The sequence below is a fragment of the Macrobrachium nipponense genome, chromosome 2 (assembly GCF_015104395.2).
Source record: "Macrobrachium nipponense isolate FS-2020 chromosome 2, ASM1510439v2, whole genome shotgun sequence".
NCBI classification, from domain to species: Eukaryota; Metazoa; Arthropoda; class Malacostraca; order Decapoda; family Palaemonidae; genus Macrobrachium; species Macrobrachium nipponense.
Window position 1 is genome coordinate 92,024,656 of NC_087201.1, and position 19,069 is coordinate 92,043,724.

Genomic DNA, 19,069 nt, shown 5'->3' on the forward strand with positions numbered 1-19,069 from the left:
TCCACTTTTTCATTTTGTCATGCACTAGTTGAATAAACTAAGGTTGGAGTGGTGCTGAGAATTCTTGACTGTATTTGCTTCTTTTTGTGCCATATTGTGCTTAGAAGCACTCCATCTGCAGAATGGATTGGAGTTCAACTCCCTTTCACAGACCAAGGTCAGATCAGCAAAGGATAAAAGGCATGCTGATACTGACTTGATTTTCAAGACTATGTGGATTTTTTGAAGGCTTTCAGCCTGGCCTTCAGTGTGGCTTAAGATGGGGCATTGGGAAGAGGCCTGTTCTCTTCCAAACAGTCTCCAATTCCAGTTCAGCTACTTTCTTTTCTTTCTTTTCTCTAAGTATGTAGTGTAAAGAGTCTTCTTAGCCATTCCCAAATGCCTGTTGAGTACCCTTCAGAGAAGTAATTGTAAGAAGTGAGAGGGTGATGATGATGTAGACAGCCCCTACAGCGACAATTTGTAGATGTCTCTCATGCCATTAGGCAATATGACAATGAACAGGAGGTGGAGTCTGGGTAATCTTGGTTCTTTGGTATTGATACAGACATCCTTGATGAGTAACATCTCATAGTATAGTGATGCATTTTAAGCAGTGGGAAATGTCCCTTCCCTTCTGCAAGTTGGTATAACAGATGCACGAATGGGTGGACTCACAATCCCTAGAGCTGTTGTCTAGATACTTTTTTTAGGCCAGAATGAATATAATATTTATGCACAGAACTGTGTCGTGCACTGATAAATGGCCACATTATTGGAGGTTATAAGAATCAAGCCTCTCTTGCTCACGTACAGGCAGAAAGCAGTTGTTCTGGGTGTTGATGGGCCATCTTTCATCCTTGCTTCTGACATGCATAATTTGTGAAGTCCATTAGGGTGTGGGAGAGGTTTCAACCTTGCAAGTTCCATGAGAGAACATCGTAACTAATGAGCAAGTCTACAAAAAGTCTTAAGTTTATATACTTTGCTGGTACATTCTGTAGGTTTTGCAGGTAAATGCCATTTTACCTGGATAGAGAAACCCTAGTCATTACTAAATTTGTCAGTTAATTATTCCCCCACTTGTTCTTGTAGTCTAAGAAAAATGAACGGTTCATATAAGTATATAGCCTAGTCTACGGCTAGGCTACCCAAAAATTTTAGCCTAACCAAGGCATAGCTGGTTAGCCCATGTGAACGTGTATTAAGTGAAAAAAGTCAATAGACGCTGAAGAAATAAGGCTTATACTTTAGTATTGCATGCAGTAAATGTTCATTTAACACAAAATGCCCAAATATATGACACTTTAGCAAGCAACTTTGTCTCTTAAGACTTAAGGAACTTTGTCTCTTAAGACTTAAGTTACATTGATCAAGTTTACCGAAACTTCAATACTATATGCAAAGAATTTAATGTATCATCACACACAAGCAACCCTGAAGTGGTATTTGTAATGTATGTTTGTATAATAAATTTTATGTACACAAAACTATACCATAAAACTAAATTACAAAATGATAACAGCAGACTAACTACAAAAGATGAGTGGTAGCTCACTGCCCTATACTAGATTTCCATTTTTTACATATTGTGATGCAGTTTTTCAGCATACATACATACAGTATTATATATAGTACATATATGTACTATTTAGTGTATTGTATTGGAGCCAAGTTTATGTAAAAATCTAATTAGCTGCTGTTGCATGAGCATTTCATTTAGCAACTGACAATTATGCATCATAACTTAACCAAATTTTGTGTACAGTGCAAAAGCATCCTGCATATCTCTTTGCTATATAACTTTGGAAATGATTGAAAATTTTGACATCTGTTTAGCCTATGCATTAAAGAAATAATTACAATTTTACATTGCAAATATGTAAGGTTTGAAGTTAGACAGATTTGTTTATTACATTTTAACAGTCTTGTTTTGTACAATAAAATTCTTTAGGTGTACAGCAAACTGAAAACATTTTCCATATTCATAAACATGGATCTTGTTGCAAAGGAAAGCAAGGGATGGGCAGATCTAGGCAGAGTATTTGATTATGCGAGTTATTTTTATTGTCAAAGAAATATTTAGAAAATTTGGACTTTTAATTTGCATATAAACTAAAAAAAATTCTTACGTTTACTTTAGCAAATAAGAAATTTAATGTAAAATTTTATTTAATTTGTAACTAGCTTGGTGATTTCTGTATTGAAATTACAGCGTTCCCCCCGTATTCGCGTATATACTCGAGTAACGTGCGATCTCACATATCATGTGACCCCCAAATTTTCACCAATAAACAGTGGTTTTGTCATGTATCTCATGTATCATGCGAGTTCCTTTTCCGAGAGCGTCAGTTCATAAGGTTGGTGGTTTAGCATGCTAATGGCCGAGTCATTCAGATGTGTGCTGCTGCTAGTCAAGTTACGGTAATTTTCTTACTAATCTCGAGAATTGAATAGAAAATCTCAAGATTAAAAAAGAATCCCAAGATAATGAAATAATTGTAAAAATAACACGCCTTGGAGTCCTAAATCATTCTCTCTCTCTCTCTCTCTCTCTCTCTCTCTCTCTCTCTCTCTCTCTCTCTCTCTCTCTCTCTCTCTCTCTCTCTCTCTCTCTCCCAGGAATAAATACTGTAATTTGAGTCTTTCACCAACGGGTATCAGTAAATGTGTAGACATTGTGTGCGTTTAAAAAAATGTGCAGTACACACACATTCCGATATTTCGGTTTTTGGAATTTTTCAGATTTCGGAAATGTGAGGTCAGATGCATAATCAAACAAACATCACTACTGTAGCAAAAACATTTTTTCTTTTTATGTTTTTCATTATTGTTATTTATTAATACTGTTAAATGAATGTGAGATAACTAAGATCACCTATAACAAAATAGTGGGACAATTAATACCATATGTTCACTAATAGCTATTATTTTCAAAACAAACATTCCGTAAAGCGCAAAAAATAATAGTACATGACAATCAAAATATAATAATGTTTTGCGTTCAACTTGTGAATTTTAACACTAAGTATAACTATATAATATATTTCACCATATCGATCTTGAAGTTGAAGAGTTGTAAAATTTTGAGGATGGTCCGGGAAAAGGATTTGTACTTTGTCATTACGTATCGCTACAACACCATGTGGTATTTTCATACCACTATATTGATGACACATCGCTACGACACACTGGTATTTTTCATACCACTATACATTAAAGTTAAAATGATCATATTATATTATTGTTTTCACGAAGAAATAATATATAAAGAAAATTATTGAGTAATTTTTGCCGTCAGCAGTCAGAAAATCACGAACATGTTTATGTTCAAAACTAGTGCCATCCACGGCATATGTCTATAAATAGAACAGAAGCAGAGGGCAGTCATTGGATAACAGATCTCCATGGCTACCAACCAACCAATCAGGTGTTAGTTATACTACTCTGTGAATTTCTTAGAATGAACGTTTACACACGCGAAGCTAACGATGATGTGTGTGTTTTGCATACAATACGTTTTAGTTTTATTTTTAGAGTAAGTATTTTACTGATTACATGAAGAATAGAATGATTCCTTCTCATTACTTTGAATGCAAAATGGTTTGAAGATTCTTCAGCAAAAAGAAAAGAAAAAAAATTTCTTTAGAAGATGATACCTATTTACTAATGTGGTTGACATAGCTTGAAAACAAAATTCAGCTCTTTAATCTCTGGAAAAATGTTAATCTTTCTGTCTGCTGGTCACTCCCTTTATATCCCCGGCGACTAACAACAACAAAATTTGTTTGTTTGTTTTATCTTCCAAGATGTAGGTATTTATTACCTGTAGGTACAGCACATTTTTTAACAGTACACACACACACACACACACACACACACAGTTGCGTGTGTGCTAATACCTATTGGTTTCAGAGACTCAAGTTAACACTTACAGTATAGTTGAGAGGGGAGGAGAGAGGGTTCATCCTAGATGGCCTTGGTTCATCTCTCTATCTCTCGAGGAATGTCAAGATTTGTTCCCTGCTCTTTGTAAATTTAGTCCATGCGACAAACAGCAACAAAATTCATATTTTTTTTTTTTTCTTCCAGATATGAATTACCCGTACTGCACATTTTTTTAACACGCATGAACGCACTGCAAATATACTCTCTCTCTCTCTCTCTCTCTCTCTCTCTCTCTCTCTCTCTCTCTCTCTCTCTCTCTCTTCTCTCTCAGAAAAGATACCGTCAATTCAATTTATCAGTATCTTTTCCTGATAAGACAGACAGAGTAAATATTTAGGACTCCAAGGCTTGGCATATGTCAATTATTTTATTATCTTGGGATTTTTGGTTAATCTTGGGATTTTCCATGGCCAACTCTTGGGATTAGTAAGAAAAATGCATTTAATTTGAGTAGCAGTAGCAGCAGCAGCAGCGCACACCCAAATGAATCGGGTAAGCCTAGCACGCCAAACAATAGTATTTACAAAATGAGCTGAGCTCTCTGGCTGGGCTGGTTTGGGCCTCCCACGTGTTTGATCGCATATCTGGCAAATTTATAACAACAACAGAGATAAAACCATTTCTCCCATTACAGATATCAAATACAGTAGGGCCTCGTTAATCACGGGGGATAGGGCCCAGAACCCCCGTGATAAGTAAATACCCGTGTTATCCTGGTACCCCCCCCTGAAAATTGCTTTAAACCACCTACTTTAATAATTAACCACCAAGACCACTATTTCAATGTTTATAACTGCTTACTTAGTTCAAGCACCAAATATTTCTTCAACTATCACCTTAAACTAAATTCAAGACAGTTTCAAAGTTATTCTTTCCAATCTTCAATTTCCCCTGCATCAGATCAGCAAACAAAATTATAATTACCTAACAATTCCTTCCTATTTTCATGATTTGGCTGCTGCACCAAACTAAAAGTACATAGTATATCTATTTTGTGAATGAACATATTTATGATAAAAAAAACATGATTTACTGTAATGATTACAGCACCCAACTATAATATTAATGTATAAACGCAAAAATACAGCAATAAAAATCTAGTTTTGTCTTTTGTTTACGTTTAGAATCAGCTGATGGACGTTTATTACCGAAAGAATTATTTTGGAAAACAATTTAGTTGCTTAGGACGAGTACTGTTGACTATCTTAGCTCGAGAATAACAATGAAATTTGTGTTTTTAAATATTTATGATGATAAGAAATGAAACATGGATAGTGATAAGATATTCTCTTGTATACGTCTATGTGATAATCATTCAGTCAACTATAAAAGTTGTATTGAAGCACAGTTTCGTAAATCACAGAAAGAATAAAAATATGGCAACACATATTTTTATTCTTTCGGGGTACCTATCTGTTTTCTTTTATTAACGATAAATAATAGATCAGTATTATAGTTTTTTTCTGTAAGTGATGAGAGAGAGAGAGAGGAGAGAGAGATTTTGCTATTTATATTCATAGTATTTGAAAATTTGTGAATGAGTTTTATTCTAAAAATGCATTTAGTCATGAAAAGAAGAAGAAAACAGTAATCAGCGAATCTTGCTCTATGATAAAATTCGTGATTTTTCGTTAATTTTCCGGAATATACGTAGCATTGGGCTTCACAAAAAAAGTAAGTAAAGTGATTTATGACAGAGTTTAGAGGATACTTACGTAAAATTACATCGGTACTTGTAGAACGGTGACGTCACGGTGGTCATATGTTTATTTTTTCGTGAATGAATATACATTTATGATAAAAAATAGTTACTGTACTGCTTAGAGAACCATATTGTAATATTAATGTAATCACATCAAAATGAAGTAATCATTGTTCATTGTATACTGTAAACATGTAAAGTGTATTTTTGTCTTTTGAAAAATGGATTCCCCAAGGAATTATTCCTTGAAAAGGCTTTTTATTATGAAGATATGCCAATAATATATAAGATTTGCATTTTATTATGAATATATGACAATAATATATAAGGTAAAAATGGTTTTATTACGTTTACGCTTCGTCGCCGATTGCAAACAACATACGATAATCTATTCGTTTGTATGACTGCAGTGTTCCAGAAGAATTGATTACGTTATACCAAAACAATAATGAAGTTTGAATTGAAAATTTTATGTTTTCCTAAATGTTATTACTACTGTAATTAAACTGCTACTATTAACATTTCTAAAAGGTTAAGAATGACAAAGGTGCTGTGAAGTGTAACTCAATGTTTACATTTCTGCTGGCCGCTCAACTACAAGTTGATGTCAATGACGTGGAGTTATTCCATGAATAGGCTATATATTATGAAGATATGCCAATAATATATAAGGTGAGAATGGTTTTATTATCTTTATTGTCAGTTAATATCATAATGTGAATCTGTTCATGCATTTGTTGGTTATCGGAACCGGACGAGGCTTAGCCTACCACCGACAAGCCCGCGATGCTGTGATTCATACCAGGATATATAGACTGAGAAGTGGTCCAAGGAAAAACCCGTGATTAACTGAATCCGTGATTGCTGATCCGCGACTAAGCGAGGCCCCACTGTATTATCTTTTCCGTTACGCAGAATTCTAAATAAATTACGTAGGTTCACGATTGATAAAGTTTTTTTATGCAATAACAAGAAACGGAGTCAGATTTTCTATCACCATGGCATCTCATTTTGGTGCTGTTGCAAATATTTCAACCAGTTCTACGTGCGTTTAAATCCATACTGACTGTACAGTCTGGAGGCAGTTCTCCCTTCTACACATATCTTGATTTCTTAACCCTCTTACGCCGGAGCGGTAAATAAAAAATTGTCTCCCGAGTGCCGGAGGGGTTTCGGAGTGAGCGCGGAAGCGGAAAAAATATTTTTAAAAAATAACAGCGCGCTTAGTTTTCAAGATTAAGAGTTCATTTTTGGCTCCTTTTTTGTCATTGCCTGAAGTTTAGTTTGCAACCATCAGAAATGAAAAAAATTATCATTATCATATATAAATAATGTGATATATGATAGCGCAAAAACGAAATTTCATATATAATTGTATTCAAATCGCGCTGTGCGTAAAACGGTTAAAGGTAACAAGTTACTTTTTTTTGCGATCATTTTGGTATATAACAAATTGTAAAACGATAAAAGCAACACAGAGAAAATATTATCACAAAATAATGCATGAATTCGTAACGCGCGGACGTAAACAAATATTTTTTTCAAATATTCACCATAAATCTAAATATTGTCCTAGAGACTTCCAATTTCTTTCAAAATGAAGACATGATTGAATATTACTATACTGTAAGAGTATTAGCTTACAATTGCAGTTTTCGACCATATCTGATGAGTTAAAGTTGACCGAATGTCGAATTTTTTTATTTATATTTTTTATATGCAATTATTTCGGAAATAAGAAAAGCTACAACCTTCAAATATTTTTCGTTTTATTCTACATGAAATTGCGCACATTTTCACATATAAAACTCCATGAAATGCCTAATATGAAACTGAGCAAATATTCCGAGAATGGTACGTACGTATTTCGGAGATTTGTGGCGAAGAATCCACGCGCTGAAGGAAGGAAAGATTTTTTTAAAAATTCACCATAAATCTAAATATTTTGCTAGAGACTTCGAATTTGTTTCAAGATGAAGATAAATGACTGAATATTACTAGACTGTAAGAGTTTTAGCTTACAATTGCGTTTTTTGACCATTTCGGTAGAGTCAAGTTGACCGAAACGTGGTTTTTTTTTCTATGTATCGTGATTTATATGCAAATATTTCAAAAATGAGAAAAGCTACAACCTTCAATTATTTTTTGTTGTATTCTACATGAAATTGCGCACATTTTAATATATAAAACTTTATGTAATGGCTAATTTAAAATGGTGCAAACATTACCACAATCACACGTATGATTTTTTCGGAAGAGTTACCGCGCGGACGTAAAGAAAATGTTATTTTTTTCATAAATTCACCATAAATCGAAATATTGTGCTAGAGACTTCCAATTTGTTGCAAAATGAAGGTAAATGCTTGAATATTACTAGAATATAAGCGTTTTAGCTTACAATTGCGTTTTTTTCGACCATTTAGGTAGAGTCAAAGTTGACCCGAAGGTTGAAATTTTGGCAATTATCGTTATTTATATGAAAATATTTCAAAACTGATAAAAGCTACAACCATGGGTTGTTTTTAGTTGTATTGTGCATGAAATTGCGCACATTTCCATATATAAAACTTTATATAACTGCTAATTTTAAAATGGTGCAAACATTACCACAATCGCATGTATGATTTTTTTTGGAAGAGTTACCGCGCGGACGTAAGGAAAAAGTTTTTTCATAAATTCACCATAAATCGAAATATTGTGCTAGAGACTTCCAATTAGTTGCAAATTAAGGTAAATGATTGAATATTACTAGAATATAAGTGTTTTAGCTTACCCAATTGCGCCTTTTTTTTCGACCATTTCGGTAGAGTCAAAGTTGACCGAAGGTTGAAATTTTGGCAATTATCGTTATTTATATGAAAATATCTCAAAACTGATAAAAGCTAAAATCATGAGTATTTTATTGTTGTATTCTACATAAAAATGCGCACATTTGCATATATAATACTTTATGTAACGGCTAATTAACAATGGTACAAAAATTATGTCAAAGTGACGAAATAATTTCCGAGACGTGTCACAGATACTTTTTAGTGCGGCAAGAAAGAAATTCGCGCTTGCGCGCCTGCGTAACGATTGTAAACAAAACAAACACCTTGATCCGTGAACTCCCAGCATACCCCAAGGCGCGTGATTCAAAAGTTTTAGGCTGCTAGGCCTATAAGTATTGTTTTTTTCCGCGAATTTAAAAAAAAAACTTTTGTGAGTCGACGTAAAATACGTCCAGTCGGCACACGGGAGACAAAAAATGTCGACGTAAAATACGTCCAGTCGGCGTAAGAGGGTTAATATCGTAGGTATAGAATAAATTGGTGAGCAAGGAAATATGAAATAAAGCATAACAGAGTAAGTTTGATGAGTGAGAAAATAAACTCGTATACAAACAGATTCTCTCTCTCTCTCTCTCTCTCTCTCTCTCTCCTCTCTCTCTCTCTCTCTCTGACAAAATAATAGATAGGAAACAATGACTGAATATTGCTTGAATGCGATATGGCAAAGTTTTGTCCTGACTAAAGTGTGGAGTGACTTTGACACCGAATTACAAGTTATTCCTGGTCATCTCACAGCCATGGATAGACATCAACTTCACAGCCAAGAAAGGGCAATCGTATACAAAATAAAAGAGAGAGAGAGAGAGAGAGAGAGAGAGAGAGAGAGAGAGAGAGAGAGAGAGAGAGAGAGAGAGAGCAGGGCTGAATAGGAAGGAGATTAAAGTACCTGGGAATGAAAACCCCTTATAATCTTATAATTATAGCCTCGGGGTTTGTCTCAAGGACATTCAAAGGTCTGTCAAACACGGGCAGTTGTTGTTTTTGTAAAATTAGCATAAGGGCAGATCTTTAAACGCCACGCCAGAGAGCTCGCCACGGTGACAAGACTATACCTTCCATATGAAGATGAAATGATCAAAGATCTGGAAGATGACGAATATGACTGCCTTGATTGCTCTTAACTGCATATCCTAAAATAAAAATAATAGTTCAAGTAACAAATGTTTCTTTTACCGAGTAAAACAAAAAGTAAAAATTCTTTCGGTATTGTGCCTTAATCAACTGATTTGGAAATTATAGAAGGTTAATCTAGAACAGTTAAACATGCTGTATAAACCAAAATAATGCAAATGGCGCACGATCGCTCTTTTGTATTTTAAAATACAGTAGTGATATGAGAATGCATACAATATTATTGGATAAAGTGAAGTACAAGTAAAGCATAACTTTTTAAAAGATCTACTGTTTTCCTCCGGTAGTAACTATCGCAATCTGCCGATTTGGGAAAGCATAGACGGTACGCTAATTTTATACCGCGTGTATGATGCGACCCCTTTAAAATTAGCTTCAAAATTAGGTTTCAAAAGTCGCATAATATGCGAGTATATACGGTAGTTTGATCACAGAAAGTGCATTTTATGATGAAGTAGATAAAAAAACAGGAATTTGTGGATATTTCTCAAAGAAAAATACCGTGAATGTGCGAATTTTCCGCGAATAATGTAGGGAAACGTTCCCGAGAGAAATCTGCGAATGTGTGAGTCCGCGAATCCGGAGAACGCGAATACGAGGGTCCACTGTACAATGAACTACCATGCAAGTAAAACATATTTTGTTCATGAAACTTACCTGTCAGATATATTATAGCTGTATTCTCCGACGTCCGACAGAATTTCAAAACTCCCGGCACACGCAGAAAACCCCAAAAAAAAAAAAAAAATGGGCGGCCAGGTGGTTAGTACCCATTCCCGCCGCTGGGAGGCGGATATCAGGAATCATTCCCATTTTCTATTCAGATTTTTCTCTGTCGCCGGTCGGTAAACAACTGTTTACAGACCTCCGCCTAGGATTTTGAAACTTCTTGTGCTAACTTGAGTATTCTGATTGACTTTTGGTTTTGATTTGGCTTGTTGGCTTGGCATACGTGATAGTGGATTTGATTTGAATTTGGCTTTGACTTTTCTTTGATTACGATGTCTGGATCTAGCGCTGCTAGCTTCAGGGTGTGTAAGGTGCATGAATAGTAAGGTGAGGTTGCCGAAAGCTTCGGTAGACCCTCATTCAGTGTGCTCGAAATGTCGTGGTCATGTATGTATGTGGAATGATAGATGCATCGAGTGTGAGCAATTGACTGAAATTGAATGGAAGGCATATGATTCTTACGTGAAAAAGCTTGAGCGTGATAGAATCAGGAGGTCTTCCTCTAGGAGTGCTTCTGTGAGTAGAAGTCAAGGTAGAATTGTATCTCATTAAATCCTCCTGTAGATGTAATTCAACCAGATCCTGTTGTATTGCCTCCGAACAATCAGGAAGTGTCTGCAGAAGGAAGCGTATTAGTTACGATCATGGAGTCGATTCGCGCCTTAGAATCTAAAGTGATTGCTCTACAGTCAAATGTGAATTGTGATAAAAGTGTTAGTGCATCTAGTGTAGTGGAAGGGGGTGTCAGATCGGTCCCATAATGCCTCTAGGCCTAGGCCCCTGCCGGACTCCCAGGCCTTAGGGAGAGGGCAAGCCGAAGCCGAAGGAGGGTTACGGGATCTAATGACCGGTTCTGACGTCCCTTCGGCAGAAACTGAGGACGAATCTCAGGCTGCCGGTGTTCGTGCACGGGCACGAATACTTAAAGAGTGCTTCTCTTCTTCCGAGACTTCCTCTCCTTCCCTTCCCATCCCCCCCCCCCGAGGTATTGGGAACGCTCGGAAGACCTCTCAAGGGGGAGAGCGGCAGGGGCGCAAGTTGTCGCACAATGCGGGCCGTCGCCTCTTTGTCGCCCTCTTAAGAGAGGTTTCAGAGAAGAGGACGCTTCACGTCCTTCTGATCGTTATGTAGATTCGTCACCTGAAGATTTTGAAGCTTTTCCGCCACAGAAAAGGAACAAGGCTTCATCAGGGGAGGACTCTTTCGAGCGTCCAAGTCGCTCTAAGCTTGTTCCTGAGTTGAAGGAAAGGGCATCCCCTCGCCCATCTTCCTCGCACAGGATGAGTCCTTCTCCTGATCGAGAACTTTCCCCTTCAAGGAAAATGCTTTGGGAAAATGCAGAGACAGTTAGCCTCCTTTTTTGAGAGAAAGGAGGCAGAAACTAGTCATAGAAGGAAGGATAGGTGGCTGCCTATTAAGAGAACTAGGCAGTCCCCTGCTCCTACTCCGCGTTTTTCGGCCTTTGAGTCTACTCCTAGTAGCCGACGCATTAGAGAACGTGATTATGTTCCTCATGAAAGGGCGTCTAGGAGAGACGAATTTGACAGAGACGTGAGTTGTCGCACAAGCGGCCAGCGTCTTTGTCAAAAGGCCGAGAACGCTCAAGAATCAAGATCGGAACGTCAAGCTTTGCATGTTGATGATCACGCTCGGCGTCTTAAACAACGAAGCGCTTACCAGACTCGAGAAGACGCTTTTCAAGACGCGCGGATCGCTCGCCAAGACGCTCCAACTGACGCTGTTCAGGACGCACGGCGTCCTACACATCAGGACGTTCAGCAAGACGCTCAAGCGGACGCTGTTCAGGACGCACGGCGTCCTTCACATCATGACGCTCTTCAGGACGCACAGGACGTTCTGCAGGACGTTTCTCAGAACGCACGGCGCCCTTACATAATCGGGACGCTTTTCAAGGATGTTTCTCAGGTTAAAGTGTCGAAGTCATCGCGATCTTTGAAAGGCGCTGATGACCAAGAGAAGGATTCGTCTAGTGATCGCTGCCCTACTGATGATGACGAACCAAATGCGTCAGCGTCGTCAGACTATAAGACGTTGACGGATTTACTTAAGAAATTATTCCCAGATAATTTTCAAGCGCCAAGTCCTTGCTCTCCACCTTCACAATTTGCTTCATCGAAGGCCAGGAAGGCCCCTGGCTTCGTTAAGATGGCCACTTCGCTCTCCGCGAAGAGAGCGTTTAAGAGAGTCCAGGATTGGATGGATTCAAGGAAGGTTAAAGGGAAGACTTCTTTTGCACTTCCTCCATCTAGACTGAAAGGGAGAGCCGGGATCTGGTACGAGACAGGAGAAGAAGCAGGATTGAAGGCACCGTCCTCTTCTCAAGGAGATTTCGCCAATTTGGTGGACGCTCCAAGGAGATCTTATTTGTCATCGGCTAAGGTTTCCTGGACAATGACGGAGACGGATCATCACCTCAAGGGGTTATATAAGACGCTAGAGGTGTTTAACTTTTTAGATTGGTGCCTCGGGGCGCTGGATGTACAATCGAGGAGTCAAGAACTCAATTTCGCTAGAAGAGCTTTCGAGTGTACTAGCTTGTATGGATAGAGCAGTAAGGGATGGCTCTGATGAGTTAGCATCTCATTTTGCTACAGGTCTGCTTAAAAAGAGAGCTCTCTATTGTAGCTTTACGGCGAAAGCAGTTTCTCCCGCTCAGAAAGCGAGTTATTATTCGCCCCCTTCTCTACGCATTTGTTTCCGCAGTCCATGATTAAGGATCTGTCGGTAATTTGCAAGAAAAAGCAACAAGGGACCTCTTGACTCAATCTTCAAGACGACCTACTCCTCAGGCTTCTACTTCAACAGCTCCAGCACCCACAACCCAAGAAATTTAAGCCCTTTCGTGGAGCACCTTCCTCTAGAGGTTCCTCGAGAGGGGAAGGGGGTCCTTCAGAGGTAAGATCTCTTCTACCAAGAAGGGAAAAGATTGACATTTCTGCCCTTCAGGCACCTGTAGGTGCGAGACTCACCTTATTTGCTCAGGCATGGAGGACGATAGGGGCGGACACCTGGACCCTAGATGTGATCGAGAGAGGATACAAGATCCCTTTCCTCTCTACGCCTCCTTTGAGCACGAAGCCGATAGACCTGTCGCCCGCATACCAGTCAGAGAAGCAACAGATCTTACTCGACCTTCTAGATCAAATGTTGGAAAAGAAGGCAGTAGAGGAAGTTCTGATGCTGGATTCCCCAGGCTTCTACAACAGGTTATTCCTGGTTCCGAAGCAGTCTGGGGGATGGAGACCTGTCCCTAGACGTCAGCAGACTGAACGTTTTTGTAAAGAAAAAAGAAAAATTCAGGATGGAAACTTCTCAGTCTGTGCTAGGAGCCTTGAGACCAGGGGATTGGATGGTGTCATTGGACCTTCAAGACGCTTATTTCCACGTCCCGATCCATCCCCAATCAAGGAAGTTCCTGAGGTTCGTCTTAAAAGGACAGGTCTTCCAGTTCAGGGCTCTGTGCTTCGGTCTGAGTACGGCGCCGATGGTTTTTACTTTCCTCATGCGGAATGTGGCGAAATGGCTTCACCTATCGAAAATAAGAGTCTCGCTCTACCTGGACGACTGGCTAATCAAGTCGCCTTCGAAGTCAAGGTGCCTGGAGACCTTCAGACGACATTACAGCTGACGAAGGCCCTGGGCCTTATAGTAAATTACGAAAAGTCCCATCTGATCCCCACGCAGTCCATCGTGTATCTGGGGATTCAGATGGATTCAGCGGCTTTTCAAGCTTTTCCATCAAAGGAACGTCAGCAGAGATGCTTAGAGAAAGTGTTAGCCTTCTTAGGGAAAGAAACATGCTCGGCGAAAGGAATGGATGAGTCTGCTGGGAACCATTTCTTCGCTGGAGAAGTTTGTTTCCCTGGGGAGGTTGCACCTCAGGCCACTCCAGTTTTTTATGGCAGAAAACTGGAAAGACAAGAATCTAGACTCGACTTTGATTATATCAAAAACGGTCAAGGATCATCTGAAGTGGTGGCAAGATCCGACCAAACTCTCGGAAGGGATGTCCCTCAAGCTTTTGAGCCCCGACCTAGTGTTGTTCTCAGACGCCTCCATGGTGGGTCTGGGGAGCAACACTGGGAAAGGAGGAAGTGTCAGGCCTCTGGAGAGGGGAACAGAGGTCCTGGCACATAAACTTAAAAGAATTGGAGGCTATTCGGTTGGCCCTTCAGTTCTTCGAAGAACGATTGGTGAGCCGAGTTGTCCAGATCAACTCGGACAACACTACGGCTCTCGCTTACATAAAAAAGCAGGGGGGGACACACTCTCGGTCACTGTTCGTGATAGCGAGAGACATCCTTCTATGGGCGAAGGCTCGAAACATAGTGATCCTGACAAGGTTCATTTCAGGAATTCAAAATGTGCGAGCGGATCTTTTAAGCCGTCGACATCAGATGCTTCCTACAGAATGGACCCTACATCTAGAAGTCTGTCAAGAGCTATGGAAGTTGTGGGGATGCCCGCTAGTCGACCTCTTCGCAACCTCGGAAACGAAGAGGCTTCCGATTTATTGCTCTCCAGTACTCGACCCGGAAGCAATAGCGGTAGATGCCATCCTATGGGACTGGACGGGGATGGATGTGTACGCCTTTCCCCCGTTTCCAAACTCTTAGGAGAGGTAACAAGGAAGTTTGCGGCGTCGCCAGGAGCGAGAATGACTCTGATCGCCCCCTTTTGGCCCTCAAGCGATTGGTTCACGGAGGTCATGTCTCTTCTGGTAGACTTCCCGAGAACCCTGCCAGAGAGAGTCGATCTTCTCAAACAGCCCCACTTCGAGAGGTACCACGGAAACCTCTCCGCTCTGAGTCTGACTGCGTTCAGACTATCAAGAAGTTGGCCAGAGCGAGAGGTTTTTCAAGATCAGTGGCAGAGGCTATTGCCAATGCGAGAAGAGCTTCCTCTCGAGCAGTTTATCAGTCGAAGTGGACTGTCTTCAGGAGATGGTGTAGGAAGAGAGGTATTCCTCCTCCACGACCTCTGTGAACCAAATCGCTGAGTTCTCCTGCATTTGAGAAATGTGGACAAATTAGCAGTGCCCACGATAAAAGGATATAAGAGCATGCTGTCAGCTGTCTTCCGCCACAGAGGATTAGATCTGACAAATGATAAAGATCTTCACGATCTTTTGAGATCGTTTGAGACAACCAAAGTACTACAACCAAAGGTTCCATCATGGAACCTTGATGTAGTTCTAAAGATTCTGATGTCGGCTCCCTTTGAACCTATGCATGCTGCCTCATTGAGAGACACTACTAGAAAGGCGATTTTTCTAACTGCTCTTGCTACGGCAAAGAGAGTTAGTGAAATTCAAGCAATTAGTAAAGATGTGGGTTTCAGAGGACACAGTGCAGTGTGCTCCTTGGATCCTAATTTCTTAGCGAAGAATGAGAACCCATCTAACCCCTGGCCAAAAACCTTTGAAATCAAGGGGTTAACAGAGTTCATCGGACAAGAGCCAGAGAGAGTCCTGTGCCCTGTCAGGGCTCTCAAATTTTACATGCAAAAGACCAAAGATTGTCGGGGTCCTTCGGAGAACTTATGGTGTTCTGTTAAGAGACCCGACTTTCCTATGTCGAAGAATGCACTGGCATTCTGCGAAAACACCATCACGGAGGCCCATGCGTCCTGCTCGGATGGTGATATGAAGCTTTTGAAAATGAAAGCCCATGAAGTGAGAGCGGTTGCGACTTCAATGGCATTTCGAAAGAATATGGCACTTAATGATATCATTAGCGCTACTTTTTGGCGAAGCAACTCTGTTGGTTTGCTTCACATTGCCTGCGGGATGTGAAGACGGCATATGAGAACTGCGAGTCGCTTGGACCATACATATCCGCAGAAATGGTGTTGGGGGCAGGGAGCAGCACAAATACTACCCTATAGAAAAAGGGTAGGTGTGCTTTTAATTTTGGAGTTGGTTTATGGTTGAAGGGTTGGTTGCTTGAGGCGCCTTCCCTTTCTTTAGCCTAGAAGTTATGGGACTAACTTCGATAGGTTAGGTCAGGTGGTGGTTTTTTAGCTTCGTTGCCCTCACAGTATGGTCAATATGGTCTAGTCACATTGTGGTCACGCCCCGTTGACAGATCATCTAGAGCGCACCAACTACACAGGTCACTACCTTGTTGGCAACTCTAGTAAAGCAAAAGCAGACTTCGGTGACAGTAATCAAGAAGTCAGCTATGCTAACAGGTAAGGAATCAAGATGTCAATCATCTGCACTTGAGGTGTTTCCTAAATCCTTCTATTCTGTCCCTTCCCACCTCCAATGGTGGGATTCAGCTATATATATATCTGACAGGTAAGTTTCATGAACAAAATGTTATTGTTATGATACAATAAAGTTTGTTCATACTTACCTGGCAGATATATATAATTAAAGTACCCACCCACCTCCCCTCAGGGGACAGTGGTATGAAAAATCTGAATAGAAAATGGGAATGATTCCTGATATCCGCCTCCCAGCGGCGGGAATGGGTACTAACCACCTGGCCGCCCACTGCGTGTGCCGGGAGTTTTGAAATTCTGTCGGACGTCGGAGAATACAGCTATATATATATCTGCCAGGTAAGTATGAACAAACTTTATTGTATCATAACAATAACATATTCATTTAAATATAAGAAAATATGTAATGAACAAAAAGTGAACAATGAAGGAAAAAGTATAAAAAGGAAAAATTAATGCACATTCCAGAGATTTTACCTTTAGATTGGTATCAGCCCTCTGGGAATGGGGAAATACTTCATTGATGGCCTCTCATCTGTGAATTTAGGTATGATCCAAAACAATTTTGAGAGTGTGCATCTCCCCTGAGTGGACTTTTATATTTTTTATATTATTTTTTGCAGCTGTTGAAAGCAGTGATCTTGCATTTGATTTAGACATTGTATACAAGAAGTCTTTTTAAGTAGGAATTGTGCCCTGTGTTGGAGTTGTGAAATGATTGGCGACATCATCTTGGCTATTTAGTAGAATATTCAAGAATATCTAGATTGTTTAAATGTTTACTGATTGATGTGATGAGGCCAGGTCAGGCTAGGTTTAGTTTAGGCTAGATTGGGTCAAGTACTCAACCCAACTGAAACCCTTTAAGAGCAGGTGACTACCTTTTAGTTGATGCCATGAGACAAGAAGTTCCAGGATATTGAAGTGCAGCTTTGGTAAGGTTAGGTTAGGTTAAGTCAACCAGAACCTCTTTCCATTTACAAGAACTTGGCTTCATCCTTGTGCTAAGAAGAGCACTAGCAGAAGAGGGCGCTGAGGCTGTTGTACCAAGAGTAGGCAGTGTGACACAGGCATACACTTAAGTGTAGTGACACTTCTGTGTCTGCTTGGATGGATTATATATCGGCGAGTAAATCACTTCTGTGTCAGCTTCGACAAAATTATACATACAAGCAGCGTGACATCTGTTTCTGCTTGGAAGGGATATGCATACATACATCGTGACACGTCTGTGTCTGCTTTTGTCATATAGAACTGATTAGGGCACAGGGCATCTAACTCCAGTTCTAGAATTATGGCAAAACTGAATGACAAAGGTTACTACTTCCATGGTGGTGTTGGTATTTTTGGAACTAAATTTTTGGGGATTGTATATACAGTGGGCCCCCCGTATTCATGTTCTCCGGATTCGCAGACTCACACATTCGCGAATTTCTCTCGGGAACGTTTCCCCGCATTATTCGCGGAAAATTCGCGCATTCGCGGTATTTTTCTACGAGAAATATCCAAAAATTCCTGGTATTTTTGATCAATCTCATCATAAAATGCACTTTTATACATTCAACTTCCCTGCCAGATATATACTTAGCTATAGACTCCGTCGTCTCCGACAGAATTTCAAATTTCGCGGCACACGCTACCGGTAGGTCAGGTGATCTACCGCCCTGCCCTGGGTGGCAGGACTAGGAACCATTCCCGTTTTCTAATCAGAATTCTTCTGTCGCCCGGGCCATCAACATTGTTGTTGGTTCCTCTCGATTGGTTTTTCTTTTTTCACCGGCAATTGATCTTCTTGACCGACTTTTGGTGACGTATCTGGATTGTTGGATTGGCATACGCTTTTGTGGACTGTTTTGTGGACTTGATTTTGGAATTTTCTTTAATAATGTCTGACTCTGGAATGGTTGTGAGACGTTGTGTGAATGTAGGCTGTAAGGTGAGGTTGCCGAAAGCTTCGGTAGACCCTCACACGGTATGCAAGGGTTGCAGGGAGTATGAATGTTCTTTTACTAATACTTGTAAGGAATGTGAGAACTTGAGTGAGAACGAATGGAAGAATCTAACTAATTATTTAAAAAAGTTAGAGAGAGAAAGAGTGAGGAAGGCTTCTTATAGAAGTTTAAGTAGTTCTAGATCTGAACTAATTCCTAGCTTGGGATCTTCCCCTAGGGTAAGTATTGCTACTTCTCCTTCCATTGCAGCCCCTTCTCCTATTGCAGAACCTGTAGATTCAGCAAAAGAACTTGCGGATCTAAAAGCAGCCTTCAAGTTGATGGAAAACAAAATGGCTGCATACAAGGTAAGGCTAGTGATTATTCAGTGGACAGTGATATGAGTGTCCCAGTGTAGTGGAGGGGGCATCTGGTCGGCTCAGCAACGCTCCTAGGTCTAGACCTCTTCCAAGCTCACATGCCCAGAGGAGAAGGAATGTCGAAAACCGAAAGGAGGTTGTGGAGAATCCCCACCGATCAGGTGTCCCTTCGGCGGTTTCTGTGACACC

General features: G+C 40.0%; 1 protein-coding gene across 1 annotated transcript in view; it reads left to right on the forward strand.

The window, feature by feature from the left end:
- LOC135220784 (uncharacterized) overlaps positions 1-19,069 on the forward strand; it is a 216,158-nt gene that overhangs the window by 74,648 nt on the left and 122,441 nt on the right.